Genomic DNA, 17,984 nt, shown 5'->3' on the forward strand with positions numbered 1-17,984 from the left:
TTTCTAAATCAACCTACACTTCAAAATGAAGCTAATGATGCTAGTAACACATTTAATACATGAACTTTAACATTAAAATAACATTTAATCATCCAAAATTCAAGATTAAGCACACCCATTTCAAGTTCATGCTAGTTTATGCAAAATAACAAGATCGAGCAAATAATTCATATATTCATGCTAGACACGAGCCATAGACACTAACTAACACCATTTCAAGTCAAAAACACGAATTAGAGAAATCTAGAGTTTTAGAAATGTTACCCAAATGAGATGAAATTGGTACCAAAATGTTGAGGATGATGAGAGGATCACGAATATGTAATTTGTTTTGTTGTAAGCCTCCTAGATCGAATTTAGATGATGAATGAATGATTTGGGTGTTTAAGTTCAAAAATGGAAGTAGAGAAAAGAGAGAAAGAGATGAGAGGTGGAGGTGAAATGAATGGGTGGTGGAAAGTGGGTTGACTAGTTGACCTAGTCAACTAGTTTGCCCACTTGGCAACTTCGGTCCCTCAAGTTTCAAAGCGGGTGCGTGAATTAACCGAACGAATATTTTAAAAACGCTAGAGTAACCGGGAGATGTTATAACTAAATAATGGAAATATTTAGAACTTTAGTCAACGAAAGGTACGAATTTAGATAACGGAAGATATTATCTAAAAAAAAGACGATGTTAAAATAAATTTAACGAAAAAATGCGGGATGTTACATTACCTACACCTTAAAAGAAATTTAGTCCCGAAATTTAGTTGGAAGTAGTAGTTGTCGTTTCTTCCTTGAAATCTTGTGTTGCCAATTCTACGAATAAATGAGGGTACTTCCTTCTGCATTTCAACGAACTTCGACAGTCGGGATTTTTACGTTGTTTTAGAGTTTGGTTTCATTATTCATAATGTCAACCGTTTCTCCTATGAAGTGAAGTTTGTCATCGATAGTAAGCTCATCGAAAAGGATAACAAGTTCTTGTTCGCAAGACACGTCTTTAAGTTTGATACACAGAATGTAGGGTAAACGGAATTTGTTTGAGTAGGGAATTCGAAACGGTAAGTAACGGGCCTAATACACCCCAAGATTTCAAAAGGATTAATGTATCGCGGATTTAGCTTCCTACATTTCCCGAAACGGATTACACCTCCTCAAGGTGCGACTTTTAACGTTACGCGATTTTCCACTTGGAATTCGAGAGGTTTACGTCTAACATTTGCATGGCTCTTTTGGCGAATACGGATCGTCTTGGGCCTCTCTTGGATTTGAACGATCTTAACAGCTATTTCATGAATGAGTTCGATTCCGGTGATTCGATTGTTGCCTACGTCGGCCCAACAAATTGTAGAACGATAATTGCGGTCATATAAAGTTTCGAAAAGGTGCGGCGTTAATAGACGAAAGAAAAATTTTGTAGTAAGAGAATTTGACTAAAGGCAAGTACTTTTTCTCAAGTAAATTTGAAGTCGATAACATGAACTCGTATTATGGTTTCCAAGGTTGGAATCATATTTTTGTTTGGTCCTTCGGGATGTGGTTGATGTGTTGTACTCATGTTTAAACGTGGTCCCGAGGCTTTTTGTAAAGCACCCCGAAATTTAGAAGTGAACGAGGATCTCGATCCAAAACGAGGTACAGTTCTTTTAAGATACATTTGAACAAGCTTGTTAGGACCTGAAAACATTTTTTGGAACAAGTTTCTGTCTCTCAAGAATTTCGCGCCGCGAAAGATTTATCAGTTTTCGAAAACGTTCGTTAGGACTATTCTCCCTCGTGGTGAATACTAGTATAATGTAAAGAGTCTCTCTCTCCATTGAGAATTTAGATAAAAGATTTCCTTATACGGAAGTACGAGTGTAACGCGAGAGAAGTTTCCACCTCGATGTGAGCATATCAAGCATGTTGTAGTTCGTCGATAAAACTGTGCGAAAACGAGATAGTATACACGTGTAACATACGTCTGATATTGAAAGAATTTTCCATTCATTTGGAAGCATAAATATGGTTCGACAATAATCGAAGATGTGTCCCGGGTATGGTTGTTATCAGTATTCTAGGAGTTTTCGGATATTCAACAAGAAAAATGAAGTCATGTACATGGCACATGGTGGTGATTAGGTTGATCGAGTCCAATCACCATCACGAGTCATTACAACTTTGGTATGACTTACCATAATATAACTACGTTGATCGAGTGTCGCTATATTATGCTAACTCGTACCTCCATTCCCACATCACTCCATAGAATCAAGTTCGTGTAATCGTGAAGATTTAAAATGAATAAAGCGTAACGGCATCTCTAACGTGACTCGTATTAAATCAAAAGAATTAGTGCAACTCTAAAGAAGCGTTCCCCAAGGTAAGTGTATAAATGATTGTTCACGTCAATGCGGTTCAAGTCAAACAATAATGTATTCCGGTACGAGAAGTGTAACGAATCATGATAACGAATAGTACGCAACCGTAGTGATAAATAGTGATGACCATACTCACCTAGAGTAGTGATGGTAGTAACAAGAAGTGGTAGATAGTAAGGAACACCGGTGTGACACTGATAGTAAGTTGAAATGGTGGCGAATAACAATCTGGGAGACAGAATTCCCGAACAAGTATGACTAATGAAGTCGTTGTCGTCCTTACGCGTATGGATCTTAAGTTTATGTGTGTTACCCGAAAGTGGTAGATTATAGATTCGTATGATGAAAACTTGGTACCATTAAGAAGTTTGCCTAAGAATGATTCAAGTATAATGCACAAGTAGTCAAGTAAGTGCTATCTATAGCAAATGCATGTCAGAATGCAATGGCTAACTATCCGGTTGTAGTCTAGATTCACTAATGCATCCTAACGACTCTTTCAGACACACTAATGCACATCCTAGATCCCTACAACCAATGCTCTGATACCATCTGTAGCGACTCGACAAAATCGTCATTGACAGCGCCGTTAACTTAGGTCCCGTTGCATGGTCATAGTCCCTATATGAGACGCGTTTGACCAAAATTATGTCGCATTCATTTGAAACGTACAAGACTTGCAAAGTTTTAAGTTACCAAACGGTTCGACAACAAGTTTAAGTTTACAAAAGTGATAAAGTATAAATGAAATAACTTGCGACATAATTAGTTGAAAATCACGATTGCTATAAATAGCGTAAGTATGTATGCTTTAAGTTTGAATCCAAAAGTCCTATCACTAGCGTATGCATGTATGCTTGACCCCAAGCAAGTAATCAAAGTGTGCGGAAGCATGTATCAAGTAGACAAGTATGGACCTGAGAAACATATAGAGAACTGTCAACAAAAAACTTTGGTGAAATCATAGGTGTATTTGTAAACGTTGTTTTTGAACCACAAGATTTTGTATTTCCATAACGTTGATTATCTAAATCGTTGCATTCCAAAAGTATGATCGCGAGCACCCAATTATCAAGACTTAACTGTTTTGTACCCTGTTACGTAGTGTTAGAACATACACCAAACCCGAAAATATATTTCATCCGCTAACGGTAGCGAACCGTCCGAATGAGGCTCGTCAAGCTAATGTGATCACATAATATAAGTTCTCACTTACACCCTGCAAGTGTAACTAATGATAATTGAATTGAGGCTTTTTGTTCTAACTCACTGTGGAATGTTTGTTTTCGTACTTGTATTCAAACCATAAAAGTATGTAGTATAAAACTGTATATGTTTCTCATCCCATGATTTAAAAGTATAAAAGTTGTTGAAAATATGGGACTATGATCTCACCTCGAGTGCACGAGTATAAATGTACTTCACAAAGTAAACGTGTGCATGAAAGTTACTTAGCCTTGACCTAAATAAGTAAGTTATATTAATTAACCGGTTACGACACAAGGTCGGGCAATGTGAAGACCCGTCCTAATCCATCCGGACGAAGTCCATATCGATTACAAACGATTCACAACAGTTGATTACATCGCGAGGTAATTGACCTCTATATGATAAATTTTACAAACATTGCATTCGTTTTTAAAAGACAAACTTTCGTTACATCGACAGTTGACAGGCATGTAAAGCATTTCATAATATATCCAAATATAATTGACTTAATAATAATCTTGATGAACTCAACGACTCGAATGCAACATCTTTTGAAATATGTCATGAATGACTCCAAGTAATATCTCTAATATGAGCAAATGCACAGCAGAAGATTTCTTTCGTACCTGAGAATAAACATGCTTTAAAGTGTCAACCAAAAGGTTGGTGAGTTCATTAGTTTATCATAAATAATCATTTCATAATTTTAATAGACCACAAGATTTCATACTTCCATTTCTCATAATCATACGTCCCATGCATAGAGACAAAAATATCATTCATATGGATTAAACACCTAGTAACCGACATTTACAATATGCATATAAGAATATCCCCATCATTCCGGGATCCTCCTTCGGACATGATATAAATTTCGAAGTACTAAAGCATCTGGTACTTTGGATGGGGCTTGTTGGGCCCGATAGATCTATCTTTAGGATTCGCGTCAGTTAGGGTGTCTGTTCCCTAATTCTTAGATAACCAGACTAAAAAGGGGCATATTCGGTTTAATAATTCAACCATAGAATGTAGTTTTAAGTACTTGTGTCTATTTCGTAAAACAGATATAAAACAACGCATGTATTCTCAGTCCCAAAAATATATATTGCAAAAGCATTTAAAAAGGGAGCAAATGAAACTCACCTAATGTATTTTGTAGTAAAAATACATATGACGACATTAAACAATTGAACAATGCAGGGTTGGCCTCGAATTCACGAACCTATATCATTTGCATAATCATTAATACCTATAATTGTAATCGAACCATTTCATATATTATAACTTTTATATACTAGTTATATGATTTGTATATATATATATATATATATTTAAAACGATTATTATTTATATAGTTTATATATATATATATATATATATATATATATATATATATATATATATATATATATATATATATATATATTAAAATACGTAATTTGTTATATATGAAAAATTATATAAATATTGTTAATATAAATATTTCATACTTATAGGTAATGTTACTTTTAAGTATATTTTTATATACATGATAATATATAATATTAATAATAGTGAATAAAATTTATATTTAATTATCATTATAATAATTTTCAATGTTAACAATAATTTCAATATTGGTAATACCCATGATAATAATAATAATAATACTTGTAAAAATTAATTTTACTGTAAATGATGGTTCTGGTAATGATTTTTGTAACTACCTAATAATATTGATAATAATGAAAATAATAGTTTTAGTGATCTCAAGATAATAATTTTAGTAATTATAATACTTATTATCATTTTAAGAACTTAAGGGGGTTATATCTATATTTACATATGTATAGCTATTTTGTTTTCAATGCGCACGATCATAGTTAAATCCTAGTCAATGTCAAATCTTATATTTATCTAAATAGTTTATCTTATTTCAGATCACAACGGTTTTCATATTTTCCAAGTTTAGTTCATAAACGTATAATACATATTAATAATCCTAATCATAATTGTACGATATATAAAAATAACAATCTTAATACTAACGATAATATCAACAATAATATTACATGATAATAATGCTATTAATAGTAATGATATGAATATTAATAATACAATAATAATAACAATCATAATTGAATATTTAATTTTTCATAATAATAATAAGTAGCAACTAATACTTATATTTGTAATAATAATAATAATAATAATAATAATAATAATAATAATAATAATAATAATAATAATAATAATAATAATAATAATAATAATAGTAATAATAATAATAATAATAATGGAAATGGAAATAAATAAAAAAAATATACCCTTTTAAAATTCGCCCCAAAAAGATTTGCCCAAGACCGGACTCGAACCCCCGACCTCCTGCATAACCGCATCATTCCCTAACCATTCAGGCCACTGCCTGTTTTCTGTTTTATGACCCACCCTTATTTATTTAAACCATATCTATTTTCTGTTCCATTTTCATCTTCTTCCCTAAACAGCAAATCGATCAGAGCTTCTAACCAAGTTAACAATTACTTTGATTTTTTTGTTTTTGATCTTTCAAGAATATATAATGAACCTATTTCATTCCATGATTTGATTGAAAACGAAGAGCAAATAATAAAACAAAAAAAAAAAAATAAGAAAGCTGCTGTCGCAGCTTGTTCAAAAAAAAATATATGATTTCATAATTTAGAACGTTTTAGCTTAAGATTCCTACACGAAATATGTTTTAAAACTTTCTTATAATCTTTCTCAAACCTCAATTTCACTTAATTCATAACACTGAATTCGAATTTCAATGAAGAACAATGTTTGACTTTTTGAAAACTAAACTTTGACTCGATGATTCAAACTCGATATGAAGAATTAGCACTTGCAAATTTGCAGAGAGTTTAAGTAAAAGATTTCTAACAACTTGGCATTATTACATTTTGGAATTTAATAAGAAATCGACTTTTGACAGTTTGAGTTTCATAACAGAGAATATCGGCTTTCTTTATAAAAAAAATACGTTTGATTTTAATCGCACACTGGTTGAATTGGTTTTTAATTGAGAATGTTGAGGGAAGGACCGAATGAATCCCATAATATCAGATGTTGAATGGCTGTTTAATAGGAGATTGATATTCACAGAATTATTATATCGTACAGCAAAAAAAAAAAAAAAAAGAATAAAAAGTATGAACTGACCCCTAACTGAATTTGTCTGTTGTTCTTTGGATTGAATATTAATTGTACTAGTTTAGAGACACAAAACAAAAAAAGGACAGCATGAAAGCACACTAAACTGATTCCAAATTCCTTACATACGATTTCTTTTAGATATTTAATATTAATAATTAATTTATTAGATTAATATTAATAATAATAATAATTTTATAAATAATAATAATAATCTTAATAATAACAAAAAAAAAATCACCTCCAATTACAATAATAATGGTATTACTAATAATAACAATAACATTAGTAATTAAAAATATCCAATTTCATATATACATATATATATATATTATATGTACTTATAATAATAATATTGATATTAAGATTACTATTACTAATAATAATGAAAGTAATAACATAAATACTATTATAACTTAAATGTATCAAATTTTTATATCTATATATAATAATATTCATAATACTGATATTAATGAAAGTAATTATAACAACTATATTTTAACTTATAATTAAACTTACTATATTAGTTATTAATATTACATATTATTACTTATGTAATATATATAATAACATATTTTAGATATGTACCATTCAAACATTACAATATATATAGAAGTCATATATCTATTCATTTCAATAACAAGTTAATTATATTATATTACATTTTAATTCGGATGATTAAAGTGTACTTTATTAATTTAATATATTATATATATATGCTTGTATTTATTTAAATATATATATATATATATTTATATATATACACAATTGTTCGTGAATCCGTCGGGAATGGTCAAAGGTTAAATGTATTCATGTATTCCGTTCCAAAGTTTTCGAGACTCAACAATACAGATTTTGCTTATCGTATCGGAAACATATAAAGTTTAAGTTTAAATTTGGCCGGAAATTCCCGGGTCATCACAGTACCTACCCGTTAAAGAAATTTCGTCCCGAAATTTGAGTGTGGTGGTCATGGCTAACAATAAAAATGTTTTCATGACTAATATGAGCTGATAATTAGAGGTTTATCATTATTGAATAATAATGATAAAATAATTCGATTATTCTAAGAATACGAATGAAGCTATCACAAAAGAGTGAATTGAAGAAAATAAGATTTTCCTTAGCTTTTGACGTAAACAGGGTTGAATTTAGAAAAAAATAAGGTGCGTCTTAGCTTCTGACGTTGATTTGGTTGAATTCCGGATTTCAAGGGATTCAAAGAAAGTCTTCGAAATCTAAAAGATTTGATTCTTCGGCGAATAAGGAAATTAAGATCTCTATAATTAAATGCGGAGATCTGCCTTGATTACTCTGTCTGGTATTTCCATTATAAATTAAACTCTTCCGTTCCATTATCCTCACCATTCATATATTTTCTTTCTTAGTTCATACATCTAAAAGATTATGAAAATGCTTAATCCCGTTCTAATCCTTGTCCTTATTCTTACCATCGCCATAATCATTCTCCTTTTCCAACTTCCACCGGAGGAATTTGTTTTCTTCTACTTCGCCCTAGGGGTTATAGTGTTTTTAATTCTCCCGTGTCTTTATGTTGCGATAAACATTGATATACACGGTTTGTAATTTATGTGTTGTTATCGGGCTTTATATTTTTCCTTATATTTTGGAGCTTCATGCTCTTGTTTTCTCTTCCCGACTTTGAATCAAGCGAATAATGGTCCAGAATTCGTAAGTATGGAATTTCGGATAAACATCACGTTCTAAATATGAAAGAATGTATTAGCACGATTTGATTGGTCAAATTACCTGACTCACTGAGAATAGAACTATCAAGAATATTCTTTCTTGATATGTTCAGAAGTTAAGCAGAATGAAAGAGTTGTGTAACATGGCACATGATGACGTTATGATCTGTGAAACATCACGTCCCATTAGAAACTCTGCATGACTTACTGTAATATAATCACGTTGATCAAGTGTCATTATATTATACTAACTCATGCATCAGTTCCCAACATTACTTCAATAACATTCATGTTTTAAGCTCAAAATTTTACAGAATATAGAAACTAACGGTTTCTATATAATGTAATACTGATAGCACGAAGAGATTAATGATTCCAGTTAAGAATAGTGATGAAAATATCTCCAGAAATATGGAGGTTATTTATAATGAAAGATACGATAATATCCTGGTATATCTAAGATCAGAGGATGATAGAAATTATTGTCTGCAAGGGTTTAGAGTAAGGAGCAAGATATTCACTAAAGACTTTAGCAGACATTGAATTATTTGGATTCTTTGAAGTCAAACTTATTCTTTGTGATTTGTCCACGGCTTTCTTCATAGTTTCGCATAATCTGCTTTTCGGTACTAAATTTTCTATTGAATGTTTCCAATATAATGATACACAGGAAGCACGAAGAGGTATATAATTTTGCACGAGAATATTTATGAAAATATCCTCAGAAATATCGAAGATATTGATGATGATATTTTTGGAATTTCTAAGTTTGATGGTTGATGAAGAAAGATTTTCCGCAAGATTTTAACATGACTTCGGAGCAAGATATTCTCTAAAAATTTCAACGGATCCATAATTATCTGGATTCTTTGAATATAGGATATGGTCCTTGTATTTGTCCTTGGTCTCCTTCATGGTTAGCTCAATCCGTTTTTCAGTTCCAACTTTTCTGAGCTTCTCCAACATATTATTCTTTATCATTAAACTTTCGACGATTAAGGTCTCTTACGGTTGTCTACAGTTTCTGCTGCTTCATTCAGCTTTTTCAACATTTATAGTATTGATTTATAGACTGAGTGCTTTTCAGAATTTCATAATGAAAGATCATAACTCTAAGAGATAAACGTTATACATATAACTGTTGATGTAGATATGTTGTGAGTTTTCAAATTACTGATTGCTGATTCCCGGTAATTGTTATGGCAGTTCTCATTACAAGATGCGGATGAGTATATGATAGAGTTTCAATGAATAAATATAATGATTTGTCAGAGAGATTTAAGCCAAAAAGCAACGAGGTTGCTGGTACGTCTGCTGATAATATGGTGGAATATAAAAGAATTCTCCGGTATCAAAAGGGTAATTGTATATATCAGGATTATAGTAAGGCTACTTCGAATGAAAAGTCGAAGCTGACTTGCTGGAGCTGTGACAAAATTAGCTACTTTGAAAAGGGATCGCAAAGTTATTTTTGCTAATAAATGCCAAAGGATCTGACGCGGCTACGTGTTAAACTTTTACTCAGTTGCCGAGAGTTTCTCAGGTGCATAACTATATGCATAAATCTTTCCTTTCGTAGATGAAGTGCGGTTGATTCATCCTATCGGTTGAGGTGTTTTCAAGAATCATGAAAGGTTTGAATGCAGATTGTAATCGTGATGATACGAATGGGGTTTCAAATGAAATCAAGTAGCAAACTTGAAGAATTGTTTAGTTTCATATGTTATAATCAATATTTTAATTCATTTTAATTGTCCAGTGTTGGTAGTCTACAGTAACAGTCCAATAATTCATATATAGTTTAATATATAATATTCGAATTAATTAATACGTATCGTGATCCGTATACGTCTCAGACTCGATCACAACTCTAAGTATATATATTATTATAGAATCAACCTCAACCCTGTATAGCTAACTCCCGCATTACTGCATATAGAATGTCTATGGTTATTCTAAATAATATATATAGATGGGTCGATATGATATGTCAAAACGTTGTATACGTGTCCCGATATTTAAAGTGCATAAAATAAATAATAGAAATTAAATGACGATAAATAAAATTGCGAGAATATAAATTGCGATAAATAAACTGCGATAAATAAATGGCAATAAAATAAAATGTAATACAGAATTAACAGTTAGCTAGGAACAGTTAGCTAGGATTTTGTTAGCGTGGATTCTTAACAAAATTTCGCATAGTTAATTAGTCTGTTTCTAACAAATTTTATTTTATCAAATGTTTTCTTCATTATGCCACTTGTTGGATTCTGATAGGTTAAAATCCAAATTTTAAAATTGAATGAAAATGGTTATTCTGCGGTGAACGGATACGGATGCCGGTGGATGTAAATAGGATAGTGAATAACTGTTGAATCAGATTCGAAGGATATACAGTGTAACTTATTAATATGAAATTTAAATATTCCTCGGGTATTACCTACCCGTTAAAATATTTTCACCATTAACAGTTTGTACAAAAGAATTTTTAATTACAATCTTTATGAAAACATATATACATATATATTTTCTTCAGATGTAATCATGGATTTAATGAGTCAATATGATATTAAACTCATTTGATTTATCGTTAGAACAAGAATATATAATCTCTAACATATTAGAGATTACATAATCGCCATGTCGAACGAAGATAAATGATGTAGAACGATTCGTAGAACAATAATTATATTCGAGGTACAGAATGAGATGTCGAGTCATGGATTGTTGATGGTACTGGTGTTGTTACTGATGGTTCTGTTAATGCCGGTGATGTTGCTGAAGCTGGTAAGTTTTGCACCATGTTCTCCAAATTGATTACTCGAGCCGAAGCTCGTTGACTTCTTCGATTACCCCGGGATGATTGTCGGTCAGAACGAGCGGATGAATAAGGTTTAGAATCTGTGCTATGATATAGTCGTGGCGAGATATTTGGGAAATGAGGGTGAAATGGTGTTAAGAACAGGTTCGTCGGTAAGTGCTTCAGGTTCTTCGCCAAAAGGTGAATTCGGTTAGTGGATGGGATCGCCTTCTGCGCGTCTCCATTGATTAAGTCGACTATGAATCCATTAGATGAATTGGGGATGGATGATTGGTTGATTCATTCTGGTGTCGTTGCTTCCGAAGCTTAGATGACTATCCATTCTGAATAACTGTCGGGATAACTATCGGAATAGCTGTCGGAATCCGAGGGACTCGATCTAGTTGAGGGATTCATCTCGTACGATCAGATGAAGGATTTTCGATAAGAAATAGATTATAGGATGTAGATTAGTATCCTGCAATACATAATTTACATATACATATATAATACTAAAATCTCATAAGTTACGGAGGAATCTACGGAAGCTGTCAGGTAAAGATAACAATAACAGATACGCTAAGATATGAATTAGCAAATACGCTAAGATATGAATTTTGTCTATACACTATTCATGCAATCATTGCAGTAAGTCTAGACTAAGAATGATAAGTAGGTAATTTCCTTAAGGATGATAAACAGATGATTTCCGACATGAAATGATAAGCAAAACTTTTGACATGCACACACAGTCGAAGTCCAGACTCACTAATGCATTCTAACGACTTATCAATTAGACATACAAATGCAGACCTGGTTCGCTAAGACCACCGCTCTGATACCAACTGTGAAGACCCGTCCTAATCCATCCGGATGAAGTCCATATCGATTACAAACGATTCACAACAGTTGATTACATCGCGAGGTAATTGACCTCTATATGATAAATTTTACAAACATTGCATTCGTTTTTAAAAGACAAACTTTCATTACATCGACAGTTGACAGGCATGTAAAGCATTTCATAATATATCCAAATATAATTGACTTAATAATAATCTTGATGAACTCAACGACTCGAATGCAACATCTTTTGAAATATGTCATGAATGACTCCAAGTAATATCTCTAATATGAGCAAATGCACAGCGGAAGATTTCTTTCGTACCTGAGAATAAACATGCTTTAAAGTGTCAACCAAAAGGTTGGTGAGTTCATTAGTTTATCATAAATAATCATTTCATAATTTTAATAGACCACAAGATTTCATACTTCCATTTCTCATAATCATACGTCCCATGCATAGAGACAAAAATATCATTCATATGGATTGAACACCTGGTAACCGACATTTACAATATGCATATAAGAATATCCCCATCATTCCAGGATCCTCCTTCGGGCATGATATAAATTTCGAAGTACTAAAGTATCCGGTACTTTGGATGGGGCTTGTTGGGCCCGATAGATCTATCTTTAGGATTCGCGTCAATTAGGGTGTCTGTTCCCTAATTCTTAGATTACCAGACTAAAAAGGGGCATATTCGGTTTAATAATTCAACCATAGAATGTAGTTTTAAGTACTTGTGTCTATTTCGTAAAACAGATATAAAACAGCGCATGTATTCTCAGTCCCAAAAATATATATTGCAAAAGCATTTAAAAAGGGAGCAAATGAAACTCACCTAATGTATTTTGTAGTAAAAATACATATGACGACATTAAACAATTGAACAATGCAGGGTTGGCCTCGAATTCACGAACCTATATCATTTGCATAATCATTAATACCTATAATTGTAATCGAACCATTTCATATATTATAACTTTTATATACTAGTTATATGATTTGTATATATATATATATTTAAAACGATTATTATTTATATAGTTTATATATATATATATATATATATATATATATATATATATATATATATATATATATATATATATATATATTAAAATACGTAATTTGTTATATATGAAAATTTATATAAATATTGTTAATATAAATATTTCATACTTATAGGTAATGTTACTTTTAAGTATATTTTTATATACATGATAATATATAATATTAATAATAGTGAATAAAAGTTATATTTAATTATCATTATAATAATTTTCAATGTTAACAATAATTTCAATATTGGTAATACCCATGATAATAATAATAATACTTGTAAAAATTAATTTTACTGTAAATGATGGTTCTGGTAATGATTTTTGTAACTACCTAATAATATTGATAATAATGAAAATAATAGTTTTAGTGATCTCAAGATAATAATTTTAGTAATTATAATACTTATTATCATTTTAAGAACTTAAGGGGGTTATATCTATATTTACATATGTATAGCTATTTTGTTTTCAATGCGCACAATCATAGTTAAATCCTAGTCAATGTCAAATCTTATATTTATCTAAATAGTTTATCTTATTTCAGATCACAACGGTTTTCATATTTTCCAAGTTTAATTCATAAACGTATAATACATATTAATAATCCTAATCATAATTGTACGATATATAAAAATAACAATCTTAATACTAACGATAATATCAACAATAATATTACATGATAATAATGCTATTAATAGTAATGATATGAATATTAATAATACAATAATAATAACAATCATAATTGAATATTTAATTTTTCATAATAATAATAAGTAGCAACTAATACTTATATTTGTAATAATAATAATAATAATAATAATAATAGTAATAATAATAATAATAATAATGGAAATGGAAATAAATAAAAAAAATATACCCTTTTAAAATTCGCCCCAAAAAGATTTGCCCAAGACCGGGCTCGAACCCCCGACCTCCTGCATAACCGCATCATTCCCTAACCATTCAGGCCACTGCCTGTTTTCTGTTTTATGACCCACCCTTATTTATTTAAACCATATCTATTTTCTGTTCCATTTTCATCTTCTTCCCTAAACAGCAAATCGATCAGAGCTTCTAACCAAGTTAACAATTACTTTGATTTTTTTTGTTTTTGATCTTTCAAGAATATATAATGAACCTATTTCATTCCATGATTTGATTGAAAACGAAGAGCAAATAATAAAACAAAAAAAAAATAAGAAAGCTGCTGTCGCAGCTTGTTCAAAAAAAAATATATGATTTCATAATTTAGAACGTTTTAGCTTATGATTCCTACACGAAATATGTTTTAAAACTTTCTTATAATCTTTCTCAAACCTCAATTTCACTTAATTCATAACACTGAATTCGAATTTCAATGAAGAACAATGTTTGACTTTTTGAAAACTAAACTTTGACTCTATGATTCAAACTCGATATGAAGAATTAGCACTTGCAAATTTGCAGAGAGTTTAAGTAAAAGATTTCTAACAACTTGGCATTATTACATTTTGGAATTTAATAAGAAATCGACTTTTGACAGTTTGAGTTTCATAACAGAGAATATCGGCTTTCTTTATAAAAAAAAATACGTTTGATTTTAATCGCACACTAGTTGAATTGGTTTTTAATTGAGAATGTTGAGGGAAGGACCGAATGAATCCCATAATATCAGATGTTGAATGGCTGTTTAATAGGAGATTGATATTCACAGAATTATTATATCGTACAGCAAAAAAATAAAATAATAAAAAGAATAAAAAGTATGAACTGACCCCTAACTGAATTTGTCTGTTGTTCTTTGGATTGAATATTAATTGTACTAGTTTAGAGACACAAAACAAAAAAAGGACAGCATGAAAGCACACTAAACTGATTCCAACTTCCTTACATACGATTTCTTTTAGATATTTAATATTAATAATTAATTTATTGGATTAATATTAATAATAATAATAATTTTATAAATAATAATAATAATCTTAATAATAACAAAAAAAAAATCACCTCCAATTACAATAATAATGGTATTACTAATAATAACAATAACATTAGTAATTAAATATATCCAATTTCATATATACATATATATATATATTATATGTACTTATAATAATAATATTGATATTAAGATTACTATTACTAATAATAATGAAAGTAATAACATAAATACTATTATAACTTAAATGTATCAAATTTTTATATCTATATATAATAATATTCATAATACTGATATTAATGAAAGTAATTATAACAACTATATTTTAACTTATAATTAAACTTACTATATTAGTTATTAATATTACATATTATTACTTATGTAATATATATAATAACATATTTTAGATATGTACCATTCAAACATTACAATATATATAGAAGTCATATATCTATTCATTTCAATAACAAGTTAATTATATTATATTACATTTTAATTCGGATGATTAAAGTGTACTTTATTAATTTAATATATTATATATATATGCTTGTATTTATTTAAATATATATATATATATATATTTATATATATACACAATTGTTCGTGAATCCGTCGGAAATGGTCAAAGGTTAAATGTATTCATGTATTCCGTTCCAAAGTTTTCGAGACTCACCAATACAGATTTTGCTTATCGTATCGGAAACATATAAAGTTTAAGTTTAAATTTGGCCAGAAATTCCCGGGTCATCACAGGCAAAATGTGTTCAATTAGTCCTATGGCTCGTTATGACTCGAATATATAGCATGTGAGTCACGTTGTCAAGTTTCATGCAAGATACAAGTATAAAAGCACGTTAGAACGATCGCATAAGTATTTGGTTAAGTTTGACTAAAAGTCAAACTTTGATCAAAGTCAAAGTCAACGAAAAAGTCAACATGTTCGGGTCGGGTCCCGAACTATTTTTCTGAGCTAATAAATCATATATAAGCATGTTAGAACAAGTTACATGTTAATCGGAGGTGCGTAGCATAGTTGGAATTAAACGAAAAAGTGCAAAGTTGATCAGCCCCTGAACAAGGCAAATGTCGCGCCGCGACATATGGTGGCCGCGCCACGACAATGGGCGTGGTCTGGTGCTTGGTCTGTTTCAAATGTTCAAGTCTCGAATCAAACTTCATTCAAACACATTTTATGAACCGAAAACACTTACAACACGTATCTTATATCGTTGGAAAGGTAATTTAATGAGGAATACAACTAAACACTTTTCATTAATCAAGTTCATCATTTACAAAAACAAAAACCTCGTCGAATGATCGTTAAATGTTCAAAATCAAAGTTTCAAGTTCATAAAATGCATTTCTTGACTCGGGAATCCAATTCACACATATGATATGCCGTTTCGAATTTAATTAAACATACAATACAATTAAACACTTACTAACAAAATTTCATAGTGTTCAACGCATCAAAAGTTCATTTCAAAGTTCATCAAACCCTAATCAAATCATGAATTCAATCATTTTGTAAATGAAGCTTTTTCTAAATCAACCTACACATCAAAATGAAGCTAATGATGCTAGTAACACATTTAATACATGAACTTTAACATTAAAACAACATTTAATCATCCAAAATTTAAGATTAAGCACATCCATTTCAAGTTCATGCTAGTTTATGCAAAACAACAAGATCGAGCAAATAATTCATATATTCATGCTAGACACGAGCCATATACACTAACTAACATCATTTCAAGTCAAAAACACGAATTAGAGAAATCTAGAGTTTTAGAAATGTTACCCAAACGAGATGAAATTGGTACCAAAATGTAGAGGATGATGAGAGGATCACGAATATGTAATTTGTTTTGTTGTAAGCCTCCTAGATCGAATTTAGATGATGAATGAATGATTTGGGTGTTTGAGTTCAAAAATGGAAGTAGAGAAAAGAGAGAAAGAGATGAGAGGTGGAGGTGAAATGAATGGGTGGTGGAAAGTGTGACAACCCGGAAATTTCTGACCAAATTTAAACTTTAATCTTTATATATTCCCGACACGATAAGCAAAGTTTGTAATGTTAAAATCTCAAGAATTTTAAACTGTGTTCATACATTCATTTAAACCTCTACCAAATACCAATGATTCACGAACCATTATATGAACGGATATGATTATATATGTATATGTGTATATATTATAACTTGAAAACGTTAACAAAGTATTAGACGTATAATACTTTACATGAACGTATTTGTTTAAAAATATATTTTAAATATTTATCGACAGAATTAAAAGATAATATTAAATGATCGAATTATCAGATACATTGAATGATGGCTACGAGTCCCTATTAGGAGGTCCACTTTGATTTAGGAAACTTTCCTTTTTAACGGTATTCAAAAAATGGTAAAGTGATTTACAAGTAAGAACAAAAGTGTCAAGTAGCGAGAAGCGAGTCAGATTGGTGGAAATTCCTGTTAAGTTCCAATACATGCCTTACAATAATTACCTTGTGACTTTTGATAAGATAAATTAATTAACCTTCATATTATGTATTGTGAAAGTGAAATTAGGGAATATAGGTAAATTAGGAAATAGATATTGACAAGTTAAATAGATCGACATTTTACATTAAGATGACTCCATACGTTTGATTTTCCTTTAAACTTAATCCTACGGGTCATGATTAAAAATGGAAATTTAAAACCCTGAAACCTGATATGATTCATATATGATTGTACTTTCTTAAACGAAAATGCCTTTTCGATATAATAGACTTTTATTATTAAAAACGTCTTATGACATAAACAACTTCTACTATTATAACCTTTGTAATAAAATGATTTTGAATATAAAATAATTTGGTTATTAAAACATTTTATGAACGTTTGTAGATAAATGAACTATATCAATTTTTA

This window comes from Rutidosis leptorrhynchoides, chromosome 6 (assembly GCF_046630445.1).
Source record: "Rutidosis leptorrhynchoides isolate AG116_Rl617_1_P2 chromosome 6, CSIRO_AGI_Rlap_v1, whole genome shotgun sequence".
Classification (NCBI taxonomy): domain Eukaryota; kingdom Viridiplantae; phylum Streptophyta; class Magnoliopsida; order Asterales; family Asteraceae; genus Rutidosis; species Rutidosis leptorrhynchoides.